This window comes from Arachis ipaensis, chromosome B3, assembly GCF_059453495.1.
Source record: "Arachis ipaensis isolate K30076 ecotype BB chromosome B3, ASM5945349v1, whole genome shotgun sequence".
Lineage (NCBI taxonomy): Eukaryota > Viridiplantae > Streptophyta > Magnoliopsida > Fabales > Fabaceae > Arachis > Arachis ipaensis.
The window spans coordinates 75,337,521-75,353,093 of NC_142438.1; the positions used below are offsets into that span (position 1 = coordinate 75,337,521).

General features: G+C 34.4%; 1 non-coding gene across 1 annotated transcript; it reads left to right on the forward strand.

Annotated features, from left to right (window-relative positions):
* Positions 1–3,391: 3,391 nt before the first annotated feature.
* Positions 3,392–3,499, forward strand: LOC148571162 (small nucleolar RNA R71). The gene has a single exon (XR_015908590.1). It is a non-coding gene; the product is annotated as a small nucleolar RNA R71 (small nucleolar RNA).
* The last annotated feature ends 12,074 nt before the right edge of the window (positions 3,500–15,573 follow it).

Genomic DNA, 15,573 nt, shown 5'->3' on the forward strand with positions numbered 1-15,573 from the left:
GACTATGAAATCAGCAGGGATGTAAAGGCCTTCAACCTTTACTAACACGTCCTCTACTTGTCCATAAGCCTGTTTTCTTGAACTGTCTACCATCTCTAATGAGATTTTAGCAGCTTGCACCCCATAGATTCCCAGTTTCTCTATTAAAGAGAGGGGCATGAGGTTTATTCTGATGTGTGGAAAACGATCCAACACAAAACTCACCGGCAAGTGTATCGGGTCGCATCAAGTAATAATAACTCACATGAGTGAGGTCGATCCCACAGGGATTGAAGGATTGAGAAATTTTTGTTTAGTGGTTGATTTAGTCAAGCGAATCAAGTTTTGGTTGAGTGATTTGTGTTTTGCAGAAACTAAATTGCTTGAAATATAAAGGGAGATAGGTAAAGTGCAGTAAATTAAAGAGCAGGAAAGTAAAGAAGCAGATTCTTAAAGTGCAAGTAATATAAATTGCAGAAACTTAGATTGCAAGAAATGTAAATGGCTGAAGCTTAAAGTGCAAAAAATGTAAATTGCTTGAATCATAAAAGGAATTGGAAATTGGGATTGCAGAATCTGAACAAGAACAACTAAATTGCATTAAACATAAAAGAGAAAATCTAAGTGCAGTGAAGTGGATCTTAACAGAAAAGTAAAATGACTTGAAGAATTTAAAAGCAAGAAAGCAGTGCTTAATTTGTAGCAAAGTAAAAGAGGTTGAAGATCTCAGGAGTGGAAGAGACTAGATAACAATTCTAGATCTCAAATCCTTCCTTGATCCAACAAGAACAATTGCAAGAGAAATGAAGAAAAGTGAATTGCAGAAATTGTAGAAGAAGAAGCAGTAAAGGGAAATTGGAATTCAATTATGCAGAAAATTAAAACAAGATCTCAAGGTGAGATTGAAACAGAAGTTCTTCAATTCTCCACCCAAGATCCAAAGCAAGGAAATAAAAGAGTGTTCAAGCAAGAACTAAGAAGAAGAGAGATCAATTCTCCTTCCAAGTTCTCTGAAATCTAAACTCAAAAACAAAAGCTCAAAAATGAAAAATGAAAGTTCAAAGAAAAATTCAAAATAAAATTCAGCTCCCTAATTACATCGAACTAACTCCTATTTATACACTTTCTATTCTTGGATATTGGAATTTGGATGGGCTTTTGATTTGGTGAAGGAATGAAGTAAGTTGGAATTTTAAATTTCAATTTCAGCCCAAATGCATCTCCCAGGGGAATGCTCAGCTCACAAAGTGAGCTGAGCTTTGTGCCTTGCATAGCGTGTCTTGCTGGTTGGGAAGCATCAGGGGAGAGCTCAGCTCACTTTGTGAGCTGAGCGCTAGTGTCTTGGTGCCAATTTGTGCGCGCCTTGTGCTGCCCAGGACCGTGTCATACGCACTCCACTCTTTTCCAGGCCGTGTCAAGATGTGTTGCATGTGCCCATGGATAGCGCTCTGCTCACTTTGTGAGCTGAGCTTTGGTGCATCCAAGGAAGGGTCCTTGGTTCGAAACTTGGAGGAAGCATTCGCTGGAGCTTTTCCTTAGTTTTCTTGTGATGCCTTGCTTCCTTGTTTCCTCATGGTGGTGAGTTCGAACCTTGAGGAGTGCATTTGGCCATTTTTTGCTTATTTTCCTTAGTGAGTAGCGCCTCTCCCATCCCCCTTGGTCATGAGTTCAAGTCTTGGAGCATGCATTTGCAAATCATTTTCTTTGAATTATTTCCTCAATGCTCTCGATAATGCTCACTTTGTGAGCTGAGCTTGGTTCCTCATTTCCTTATTTCTTGGCCTTGTGTTGTGCTCAGCTCACAAAGTGAGCTGAGCTTTGTGCCTTGGTCTCCTGGAAGCAAGTGTAGCGCTCACTTAGTGATCTTTGGAGAGAGCTTCATGGTTTTGTTGCACCACACTTCCTCCTTTCTTGGCCACACTTTTTCTCCTTTGAGCCACGCTTCTTAGGCCACGCTTCCTTCTTTTCTTCTTTTCTTCACCTACAATTAATCAAAACAACCAATCAAAGTATCACCAAATTCACAAGGTCTATTAATCATTAAAAATCAATTAAATTTAGCTTAAACCTCATGATTTAGCATCAATTTCATGGTGGTTGTTTGATTCAAAGAAGTCATGCATTTTCATTCCAAATTACTTACTTAGAGTGCAAGAAAGTGCATAAACCAAATGAAAAACAAAGAAAAAGGCTAGTAAAACTAGACTATGATGACTTGTCATCATATTCCTGAACCAAGGTCACATAGAGCCTTAAAGATCATGGTGTCTATGGTACAGGGTATTATGAACTTTCCAGGATCCTGTCTCTTCTAAGGCAATGTCAGTTGATCCAGATCACTTAGTTTATTGATGAACAAGGGAGGTTCAACTTCCCAAGTATCAATGCCAAATAATTTGGCATTCAGCTTCATGATTGCACCAAGAAACTTGGCAGTTTACTCTTCAGTAACATCCTCATTCTCTTCAGAAGAGGAATACTCATCAGAGCTCATGAAGGGCATAAGGAGGTTCAATGAAATCTCTATGGTCTCTAGATGAGCCTCAGAGTCCTTTTGTTCTTCAGAGGGAAGCTCCTTATTGATCACTGGACGTCCCAGGAGGTCTTCCTCCTTAGGATTTGCGTCTTCCTCTCCCTCTTTGGGTTCGGCCATGGTGCTTATGTCAATGGCCTTGCACTCTCCTTTTGGATTCTCTTTTGTATTGCTTGGGAGAGTACTTGGAGGGATTTCAGTGATCCTTTTACTCAGCTGGCCCACTTGTGCTTCCAAATTTCTAATGGAAGACCTGGTTTCATTCATGAAACTCACAGTGGCCTTAGATAGATCAGAGACTAGATTTGCTAAATTAGAAGCATTTTGTTCAGAGTTCTCTGTCTGTTGCTGAGTGGATGATGGAAAAGGTTTATTATTGTTAAACCTGTTTCTTCCACCATTATTAAAGCCTTGTTGAGGCTTTTGATCCTTCCATGAGAAATTGGGGTGATTTTTCCATGATGAGTTATAGGTGTTTCCATAAGGTTCATCTAAGTAATTTACCTCTGCTATTACAGGGTTCTCAGGATCATAAGCTTCTTCTGCATAAGAAGCCTCTTGAGTACTGTTGGATGCAGCTTGCATTCTATGCAGACTCTGAGAGATCATATTGACTTGCTGAGTCAATATTTTATTCTGAGCCAATATGGCATTCAGAGTATCAACTTCAAGAACTCCCTTCTTCATAGGCGTCCCATTACTCACAGGATTCCTTTCAGAAGTGTACATGAACTGGTTATTAGCAGCCATGTCAATGAGTTCTTGAGCTTCTGCAGGCGTTTTCCTTAGATGAATGGATCCACCTGCAGAAGTGTCCAGTGACATCTTTGATAGCTCAGATAAACCATCATAGAATATATCCAGGATGGTCCATTCTGAAAGCATGTCAGAAGGACACTTTTTGGTCAACTGTTTGTATCTTTCTCAAGCTTCATAGAGGGATTCACCTTCTTTCTGTCTGAAGGTTTGAACATCAGCTCTAAGCTTGCTCAGCTTTTGAGGAGGAAAGTACTTGGCTAAGAAAGCCGTGACCAGCTTATCCCAAGAGTTCAGGCTGTCTTTGGGTTGAGAATCCAACCATAATCTAGCTCTGTCTCTTACAGCAAAAGGGAAAAGCATGAGCCTGTAGACTTCAGGATCTACTCCATTAGTCTTAACAGTATCACATATCTGCAAGAATTCAGTTTAGAACTGAAAAGGATCTTCAGATGGAAGTCCATGAAACTTGCAGTTCTGCTGCATCAGAGAAACTAATTGAGGTTTCAGCTCAAAGTTGTTTGCTCCAATGACAGGAATGGAGATGCTTTTTCCATGTAAATTGGAATTAGGTGCAGTAAAGTCACCAAGCATCTTCCTTACATTATTATTATTTTCGGCTGCCATCTCCTCTTCCTGTTCGAAAATTTCTGAAAGGTTATCTCTGGATTGTTGTATTTTAGCTTCTCTTAGTTTCCTTTTCAGAGTCCTTTCAGGTTCTGGATCTGCTTCCACAAGAATGTTCTTATCCTTGCTCCTGCTCATATGACAAAGAAGAGGGCACAGAAAAAAATAATAATAATAATATGGATCCTTTATACCATAGTACAGGGATCCCTGTGTGAGTAGAAGAAGAGGGGGAGACAAAGAATGTAATATAGTGGAAGAAACACAACTGTGAGGAGGGTTGAGATGTGAGATGAGATGTTAGTAGATGAATAAATAAATAGAATAAGATGGGAGAGGGAGAATTTTCGAAAATAATTTTTGAAAAAGGGTTAGTGATTTTCGAAAATGGTTTTTGAAAAATGTTAGTATTTTTCGAAAATTTTTAAAATCAAAAATAAAAATAAGAATAATTAGTTAATTAAAAAGAAATTTTTGAAAAAGAGGGAAGATATTTTCGAAAATTAGAGAGAGAGAGAGTTAGTTAGGTAGTTTTGAAAAAGTTAAGAAACAAACAAAAAGTTAGTTAGTTAGTTGAAACAAATTTTGAAAAGATAAGAAGTTAGGAGGTTAGAAAAGATATTTTGAAACCAACTTTTTGAAAAAGGTAAGATAAGAAGATATTTTAGAAATTAGTTTTGAAAAAGATTTGATTTTTAAAATCTCAATTAATGACTTGATTCATAAGAAATCACAAGATATGATTCTAGAACTTAAAGTTTGAATCTTTCTTAACAAGCAAGTAACAAACTTCAAATTTTTGAATCAAAACATTAATTGATTATGTTATTTTCAAAAATTTGATATAAAAATAAGAAAAAGATTTTTGAAAAATATTTTTGGAATTTTTGAAAATAACTAAGAATTTTGAAAAAGATTTGATTTTTGAAAAAGATTTTGAAAAAGATAAGATTTTCAAATTGAAAATTTGATTTGACTCATGAGAAACAATTTGATTTAAAATTTTTTGAAAAAGTCAATCCAAATTTTCGAATTTGATGAGAGAAAATGGGAAAGATATTTTTTTATTTTTTGAAATTTTTATGATGAGAGAAAAAAACACTAAAGAGATGCAATGCATGAAATTTTTAGATCAAAACATGTGATGCATGCAAGAATGCTATGAATGTCAAGATGAACACCAAGAACACTATGAATGTCAAGATGAACATCATAGACACAATTTTGAAAAATTTTTAATGCAAAGAAAACATGCAAGACACCAAACTTAGAATTCTTTAATGCTTAGACACTAAGAATTCAAGAATGCATATGAAAAACATGAAAAGACACAAAACAAAAAATCATCAAGATCAAACAAGAAGACTTACCAAGAATAACTTGAAGATCATGAAGAACACCATGAATGCATGAGAATTTTCGAAAAATGCAAGATGCACATGCAATTGACACCAAACTTATAACATGACTCAAGACTCAAACAAGAAACAGAAAAATATTTTTGATTTTTATGATTTTCTAATTTTTTTGGATTTTTTTCGAAAATTATATGAAAAAGAAAAAATAAGGATTCCAAAATTTTTAACATGAATTCCAGGAATCTTGCATTCTTAGTCTAAAGCTTCAGTCCAGGAATTAGACATGGCTCACTAGCCAGCCAAGCTTTCAATGAAAGCTCCAGTCCAAAATACTAGACATGGCCAATGCCCAGCCAAGCTTCAGCATTTAACATCAGAGGAAGACACACATGAATATGACCAACGGAGATTCAAGTCTTGGTTTCATCAAATGCAAATTCAATGGATGAACGAGAAAAGAATCTATCCTGAAATTCCATTCTTGTTGCCGGATGATGGATGTCAAGAAATGAAGGACAAAATTCGGAAGAGGAGGTGGGAGGAACTTGCATCACCAGCCATCCGAATCAATGCTAATATCATAAGAGAGTTCTATGCAAATGTCCCAAGGCTTGACATGCGTGAGCCCCCAACGTACAAGAGCTATGTGCGGGGGGTGGAAGTAGACTTTAGCCCGGATGCAATCAAGAAGGTCTTGAAACTAAAGTCAGTCCGCTTTGATGAACCGGGATACCAACAAACATTGAATGAGGATCAGGATTATGAGGAGATTGCGAGAGACATTTGTTTGGAGAACTCAGAGTGGGAAGGAGATAACAAGAACAGATATAAGTACCTGAAGAGATGTAACCTCACCCCGGAAGCAAAAGGATGGTATGAGTTAATGAAAAGATCAATTCTGGGCACAGTGAACACCTCAGAAGTTAACAGGGAGAGAGCCGTGATGCTGCATTGCATCATTGTGGGAGGAGAGATAAGAGTTCATGAAATCCTTGCAAAAGACATTCAAAAGATGGCTGAAAAGAATTCGGCCGGATCTTGGTTGTACTATCCGAGTACCATTTGGAGGTTGTGTGCAAAGGCTAAAGTTCCAATGGAAGAGGAGAATCCAATGTGGTTAAGCCAAGGCATGCCCATAACCATTGAACGAATGATGATGCCCCTTGAAGCACATCAAGGCCGAAGACCACATGGAACAAGGGAAAGAGAAGAACCAATGGAAGAAGATGAGCCACACATAGAAGAAGAGCCACAAGAGGAGGAGGAACAACCACCCTTTTTCCCACATGGCAATATGGATATGACTCAAATGCAAGAAGCAATAGGAAGATTGTCACAACAGTACACAAGAATCCAAGAAAGGCAAGAGGAATACCATTCTCTGTACATGAAAAACCAACAAGCACAAGAAGAAAGGGAGCTAAGAATAATGAACAAACAAAGTGAATTCGAGTCAAGATTCCTTGTGATGCAAGAAGAACATGCTTTTCAATCTCATGAATCTTTTGGAAAGTTGGAACAGATGCAAGCTGAAAATTTGAGGGCTCTCAAAGAGTTCACAACACTCCAAGATGCAAGGTATGAAGTACAAGCCGATTACAACATGAATAGCCAAATCAAACTGAACTATATTGGAGAACATTTGCACAACATGGATCCGGCTTTCCCAACTTTTGATGAATTCTTCAAAAAGAGAAGTGAGGTAGAGGTAAGCAATGCTATGAGACTTGAAGATAGAGTGGAGGAGGCTATGAATAAGGCTGGCTTTTGGCGAGGTCAACAGGCACCAAACACGGATGGTGGGAACACTAGCAGCCAAGTGTATGAAAGGAGAAAGAAAAGACATGACAAATGAAAGGTGGACTTGCTCCTTGTTCATCACTACAAAGAAAAAAAAAACATGCATTCTATCTGTTCTAAGTGTCTTTGCATCTTTAAGTAATTCTTTTTAATTAAAAGTCTTTGCATTATGTTTGTTTCTTTTAAAATAAATAGGCTAGTTTATGTGTGTGCTTGTGTGTTTACTTTCACTTGACAAGAAGCATGTGTTGTCCCCTGCATCTTTAAGTTCAATAAAAGAAAAGTTTGAATGTGAAGCAAGATGATCTCTGTTAGATAGAAGTAGAATAAAAGTAAGTGGTGGTATGTGTGTGGTTGTATAATAGCTCACTTTTAGTGAATAAAGAGCTAGGATATCTCATTCTAAGTAAAGAGCGGCCTACTGTCTATGAATCTCAATTAAATAAAAAAAAATTTCCTTGGTTAGAAAGAAAAACAAAAAGAAGGAAAGAAAAGAGATAGCCAAAAAGTGGCAAAACAAAAGGAGACAAAAAGAAACAAAGCTGGACACCAATAGCTTGAACTTTAAAATATATGCCTGTGGTGTCTTTGTACTAGGATCTGCTTGGATTAGTAAGCTCTTAGGAGTGCATCAACACTCGGTGACTTGGGTTAACTAATCCGGGATCATCAGCTGAAAGTCCACTATCAAGAGCAACCTAACTACAAGGCATTTAGTAACCCAAAGAGGTGCTGGGCATCAATGTTTTAAGAAGGAATGTGAGCCAAGTGTCTATGGTGAATAATGTGTCAAGTATAAAGAAAAGAAAATGAACTTGCTACACATGACACTCAAATAAAGCTTATAAACAAAGTAATAGCCAAGGATAAAGGAATAATGAGAGGTCATAGCAGTATGTTACTTGAAGCTTGAAGGAGACTTTCTAGGCCTAGGAGTCAGTAAGAAGTGAGTATTTGCATATCCACACAAAATCCCATGAACTATCAATAATACTCTGCTAGCATGAACATCCTCTTCCATTTCATTCTTTCTTCTCAATAATTCTTTTCTTGCTTGGGGACAAGCAAGCTTTAAGTTTGGTGTTGTAATGACAAGTCATCTTAGCCTATTTTAACTAGTCTTTTTCTTTTGTTTTCATTAGAATTATGCACTTTCTTGAGCTACAAGCAAGCCAATTAGCTAGATTTTCATGTTTCCTTTGATTTAATCAACCATGTATGAATTCATGCTATTTCATGAGGTTTTATACTATAACTGTCACATATTATGAAAGAATGAATATCTCATGATTTCAAGCATAGCTTTGATGTGTTTGGTTGATTAATGATAGGTGAAGAAAGCTTGGAGAAAGGTTGAAGCAAGAAGGAATAGCTAGGAGTAAAGAGAAGACAATGGAATAAGTGAAATTGAACCCGGAAGCAAAAAGCTGGACTTAAAGTTAGCATCAAACTTTTGCACAAACTTTTGGTTGAAAAGTTAGCCCCAACGTTAGCCCCCTAACTTTGAGGCTAACGTTGGCATGAAGAAAACTTCCCTGGGCACCAAAAGTTTGCGCCAACGTTAGCCCCCTAACTTTGAGGCTAACGTTGGCATGAAGAAAATCTCCCTGGGCACCAAAAGTTTACGCCAACGTTAGCCCCCTAACTTTGAGGCTAACGTTGGCATGAAGAAAACCTCCCTGGGCACCAAAAGTTTGCGCCAACGTTAGCCCCCTAACTTGGTGGCTAACGTTGGCACATGAAAATCACAAGGGGAGGAGCAAAAGTTTGCGCCAACGTTAGCCCCCTAACTTGGTGGCTAACGTTGGCGCCACAAGTGCACAAGGTAAGGCCAACGTTAGGGCCAAAGTTAGACCCCTAACGTTGGCACCAACGTTGGTATCAGCAGATTATGGTAGCTGATATGAAAAGTTGGGGCAAAAGTTAGCCCCCTAACTTTTGCTCAAACTTTTGGTCCAACTTTTGCAAAACTCCAACCCGGTTCAATTGGTTCACTTTGGTTCTTCTCCAAACGTCAAGAGCAATCAACCAAGGCCTCTTTCAACCCAATTCCACCAAGAGCAAAGGCCCAACTCAAGGCTTGAAGATCATTTGAAGAAAGTGTATAAATAGGAATTCAAGTTCTTCAGGGAGCTTTCTTTTGGAATTTTCATAATAGTTTTCGGAGAGCTTTGGATATTGAGTGATCTTTAATTTCTTAGTCTTGGGGAAAGAGAATTCACTTCTCTTCCTCTTAGTTATTTGCTTTCAATTTCAATTACACTTGTCTTGGATCTTGGGTTGAAGAATTGAAGGAATTCTGTTTCAATCTCATCCTTGGATCTCTCTGTTTATTTACTGCAATTGAATTTCCGTTTCTGTTACTTGCTTCTCATCTACTTTCCTTGCAATTTACAATTCCCTTGCAATTGTTCTTGTTGGATCTAGGAAGGCATTGAGATCTAGACTTGGTTTTCTAGTCTCTGGGTCCTGAGATCTGAATTCCCAATTTACATTTTGTTTCTTGCTTTTAATGTTCATTTACTTTACTGCTTCAAGATCCGATTCAACCCAAACCTTCTTTTACTCTTTTGTTTGATGCAAGTTACTTTTCCTTGTTTAATTTCTGCAAATCCAATTCCCAATTCCCTTTACAATTCCAGCCGTTTATATTTCTTGCACTTTAAGATTCCGCAATTTACATTTCTTGCATTCTAAGTTTCTGCTATTTAATTTCTTGTTATTTAAGATTCAGCACTTTAATTCCCTGTTCTCTTTACTTCCATGCAATTTAATTTCTGCAAATCACAAAACACTCAACCAAATCTTGATTCGCTTGACTAAATTAACCACTAAGCTAAAATTGCTCAATCCTTCAATCCCTGTGGGATCGACCTCACTCCCGTGAGTTTTTATTACTTGATACGACCCGGTATACTTGCCGGTTAGATTTGTGTGTTTTGGGAGAAATTTATTTTTCACCAAAATACTCATCAGAGAGATCTCCATGATATTATTTGGATAAAAGTTCTAAGAACTAAGACTCCCAAGATGTAGGGACTAGTAAGCATTGAAGCCCTTGCATGAGCACATAATTTAGAGTTCACCCCACTGTCACTTAATCACTTCACTCACAGGATAGTACATGTAATTCTTCAAATCCATTCTAATTGAAAGGACCTTTGAGCATAATTCTTTTCTTGCTTGGGGACAAGCAAGTTTTAAGTTTGGTGTTGTGATGACAAGTCATCTTAGCCTAGTTTCACTAGTCTTTTTCCTTTGTTTTCATTTAGTTTTATACACTTTCTTAAGCCATAAGTAAGCCAATTGGGTTGAATTTCATGTTTCCTTTGATTCAATCAACCATGGATAAATTGATGCATTTTCATGAGTTTTTGTGCCATAATTGCTCACGTGACAAGAAGAAGAACAACTCTCATGATTATGGCATAGCTTTGATACAATTGTTGATTGATGATAGGTGGAATAAAGCTTGGAAGAAGGTTGCAAGAATGGGCTTGAAAAGAGGGATTCACGTTTGAGCTAATGTTTGCCTCAAACGTTAACTCAAACGTGAGAAGCAGATGAAGAACACCCTGGAGAAGAGTCAACGTTGGCTGAAGAAGAAGCAAGGGAAGGCAACGTTTACGCCAACATTTTTCTCAAACGTGAGGTCAAACGTTGGCGCCAAAAAGAAGAGAAAAAGCACTCCTGGAGCAAACCAACGTTTTCGCCAACATTTGCCTCAAACGTGAGGTCAAACGTTGGCGCCAATTTAGCATAAAGAAGAGTCCCTGATTGATGAGTTAATTGAGCCACGTTTGTGCCAACGTTTGCCTCAAACGTTGGGCCAAACATTGGCCAAAGGAGTAGCATGGGGGAACCACGTTTGAGCTCATGTTTGACCTCAAACGTTGGCTCAAACGTGGATGACAGCAAGTGGCCGAGCTGTATAATTGGTTTCACGAAGACGTTTGAGTCAACGTTTGCCTCAAACGTTGACTCAAACGTGAATGGTTCATGGCCCGGTTCACAAATGGATTTCTTCCCAACACCAAGAGCAATCAACGGAGGCTACTATCAACCCAATTCCATCAAGACTAAAGGCCCAATTCAAGGCTTAATGATCATTTGAAGAAAGTGTATAAATAGCTTAGGATTTGAAGTTTTAGGGGAGCTTTTTCCTTTTTAGTTTTTACTGAGTGATTTTGGGGAGAGCTTTTCCTTTTTAGTTTTGCTGAGTAGTTTTTGGAGAGCTTTTGGGTTTTGAGCTATTTGGAGATTTTGAGTCTTGGGTGTTGAAGAATTGAGGAAATTCTGTCTCAATCTCACCTTGAGATCTCTCTGTTTTCTTTACTACACTTTTTGAGAAATCAATATTTGAATTCCTTTCTTCTACTGCTTGATCTTTACTTTTCTTGCAATTGAATTCTAAATTTGGATCTAGGAAGGCATTGAGATCTAGACTTGGTTATCTAGTCTCTTGGGTCCTGAGATCTACATCTTTCAATTTCAATTTCCTTGTTTCGTTGCTACACCAAGCTTATTGTTATTGTCATTTGAGATCCGGTTTGATTAAATCCATATTTTATATTCCTGCTTGTTGCAATTTACTTTTCCTTGTTTAATTTCTGCAATCCCAATTCCCAACTCCTTTTATAATTCAAGCAATTTACATTTCTTGCACTTTAAGATTCTGCAATTTACATTTCTTGCGTTCTAAGTTTCTGCCATTTAATTTCTTGTTCTTTAAGATTCAGCTCTTTTTCTTTTTTTGTTCCCTTTAATTTCCTGCAAATCACCCACTCCCCTTTACATTCTATGCAATTTAATTCCTGTCAACACAATTTCACACAATCAACACTTGTTTGCTTGACTAATTCAACCACTAAACTAAAGTTGCTCAATCCTTCAATCCTTGTGGGATCAACCTCACTCCCGTGAGTTTTATTACTTGATACGACCCGGTACACTTGCCGGTGAGTTTTGTATCGGATCGTTTTCCGCACATCAAAGGTAGTGCTCAGTTGGAAAAACTAACTGAGCTCCCCTTGTGTAGCGCTTAGCTTTGCACTCCAAGGTCCCAGGTCCAAATCTTGGTTGAGGAAGTCTGAAGCAATTTCCTTTGGAAGAGTAGGCGCTCCTCCCTTGTGTTTCCAAGAGCTCCCTGGTTCGAACCTTGGCCAATGCACCTTGGATTATTTTCCTTGCAAGCTTGGTGGCACTCCTCCCTTATGTTTCAAAGGATTCCCAAGTTCGAAACTTGGCCCAAGCATTTTAGCTATTTCTTCTTGATTTTCCTTGCAAGGAGTAGCGTGTGGTTCCAAGTTCGAACCTTGGATGAAGCATTTTGGCTATTTCTTCTTGATTTTCCTTGCAAGGAGCGTTCCTTGCCTCCCCTTGGTCCTTATTTCGAAACTTGGTGGCTTCCTCCCTTGGAATTTCATCTTGAATTAATTTTGAGAGGTCCTCGATAAAGCTCACTTAGTGAACTGAGCTTTATGTTGTTCCCTTGCTTTCTTTAGTGCTCAATTGACTATTTGAACTTAGCTTGGTGCCTTACTTTCTCTCATTTGTCTTTGTGAAGCTCAGTTTGCTTTCTCAACTTGGCTTCCATTCTTCTTTGATTTTTGCCACGCTTTTTCTTTCCTTGGACACGCTTCTTAAGCCACGCTTTTCTTATTTTCTTCTTTCGTCACCTACAATTAATCAAAACAACCAATCAAAGTATCACAAAATTCACAAGGTTTATAAATCAATTAATTATCAATCAAATTTAGCTTAAACCTCATGATTTGTATTAATTAAAGGGTGGTTGATTGATTCAAAGAAGTTATGCATTTTCATTCCAAATTACTTACTTAGAATGCAAGAAAGTGCATAAAACCTAATAGAAACAAAGAAAAAGGCTAGTGAAACTAGGCTAAGATGACTTGTCATCAGTTTTCAATCCCCCTGGATGATTGCATCAATTTTAAAGTGTCACACTAAGATTCTAAGTTTGGTGTGCCACTTAATTTTCTATGCAAGTCATTCAAGCAACACTACTTGTCTGCACAATCATAATGCCTCTGCAGTTTTATTTTTCTCCTTTGATTTAACACTTTTTCATTCTACTTGCTGTAGTTATTTTTCTATTTTTTTTAAATGCTTTCCTCTAGTTTGGTTATTAAGTGTCTTTGTTAGTACATCACCAAGAGATCCTTATTCATGACAAATTCTTGGCTTGGTGATTGTACTTAACAAATAACAGTTTCATTTGCTTAGTTTTAATTCAAATCAATTGACATATGATTGCATTCTAAGTTTGTGTTGCTATGCAACAAAATTTGGTTTCAATTATTTTGTTTTTTCGATATTGTTAGAATTTTTTAATTTTTTACTATTAGAAAATAATTAATTTTTTTTGTTTCAAAAATAAAAGAAAAATAATAAATTTACAAATTTGTTGTTTACTACATATTACTGGACTTTATTTTATTTTTCTAATTTAAAAAAAAATAATTTAATCATATAATATAAAAATTCAAAAATAAAAACTTAGTTTTTAAGAATTTTAAATTTTTTTAAAATATTTTTTTATTTTTTATTCACCGAAAAATGCTAAACCCGGACCGTTGACTTTTTTTGCTGCAATTGTTCTCAAATTAAGAATAAATTACTTTAAAATATTTAAAATTTTTCAATTTTTCTATTTTTTGGATATTGTTTGAAATTTTTATCTTTCTATTATTGGAAAAGAACTTACTTTTTTATTTTAAAATTTAAAAAATAATAAATTTACAGGTCTATTTTTACTAGATATTACTGGACCTATTTTATTTTTCTAATTTAAATAAAAAAATTTAGTTTTATAATTTAAAAATTTAAAAATAAAAAATTTAGTTATTAAAATTTTTAATTTTTTTCAAAATATTTTTTAAATTTTTTATTCACCGGATTATGGTACACCCGGATACTTGACTTTTTTCTTGCTACACTTGTTCATCGATTAAGAATAAATTAATTTTAAAAATTTAAAATTTTTCAATTTTTCATTTTTTGGATATTGTTAGAATTTTTTCTTTTTGTACTATTAGAAAAAAATTTATTTTTTAGTTTAAAAATTAAAAAAATAATTAATTTATAAATCTGATGTTTACTAGATATTGTTGGACATTATTTTATTTTTCTAATTTAGATAAAAAATTTAATATTATAATTTAAAAATTCAAAAATAAAAAATTTAGTTTTTTAAAATTTTTAAATTCTTTTTTATTTTTTATTCACCAGATAATGCTACACCTGGACACTTGACTTTTTTTTGTTGTACTTGTTCACAAATTAAGAATAAACTAATTTTAAAAATTTAAAATGTTTCAATTAGTTTGTTTTTTTGATATTGTTAGAATTTTTTATTTTTTAACTATTAGAAAAAAATTAATTTTTTTGTTTAAAAAGTAAAAGAAAAATAATAAATTTACAAATTTGTTGTTTACTACATATTGCTGGGCTTTATTTTATTTTTCTAATTTTAAAAATTTTTTTAATAATATAATTTAAAAATTCAAAAATAAAAAATTTAATTTTTAAGAATTTTAAATTTTTTTAAAATATTTTTTTATTTTTTATTCACCGAAAAATGTTACACCTGGATAGTTGACTTTTTTTGCTGCACTTGTTCGCAAATAAAGAATAAATTACTTTAAAAAATTTAAAATTTTTCAATTTTTCTATTTTTTGGATATTATTGGAATTTTTTATTTTTCTATTATTAGAAAAGAACTTATTTTTTTATTTTAAAAATTAAAAAATAATAAATATATAGATCTGTTATTTACTAGATATTGTACGACTTTATTTTATTTTTCTAATTTAAATAAAAAATTTAATCTTATAATTTAAAAATCTAAAAACAAAAATTTAGTTATTAAAATTTTTAACGTTTTTTCAAAATATTTTTTAAATTTTTTATTCATCAGATTATAGTACACTCGGACACTTGACTTTTTTTTGCTACACTTGTTCACCAATTAGGAATAAATTAATTTTAAAAATTTAAAATTTTTCAATTTTTTATTTTTTATATATTGTTAGAATTTTTTCTTTTTCTATTATTAGAAAATAATTTATTTTTGTATTTTAAAAATAAAAAAATAATAAATTTATAGATCTGATGTTTACTAGATATTGTTGGACATTATTTTATTTTTCTAATTTAGATAAAAAGTTTAATCTTATAATTTAAAAATTAAAAAATAAAAAATTTAGTTTTTAAAAATTTTAAATGTTTTTACAATATTTTTTTTATTCACCGGAAAATGCTACACTGGACAGTTGACTTTTTTGCTGCACTTGTTCACAAATTAAGAATAAATTACTTTAAAAAAATTAAAATTTTTCAATTTTTCTATTTTTTGGATATTGTTGGAAGTTTTTATTGTTCTAATATTAGAAAGAACTTATTTTTTTTATTTTAAAAATTAAAAAATAATAAATTTAAAGATCTGTTATTTACTAGATATTGCTGGACTTTATTTCATTTTTCTAATTTAAATAAAA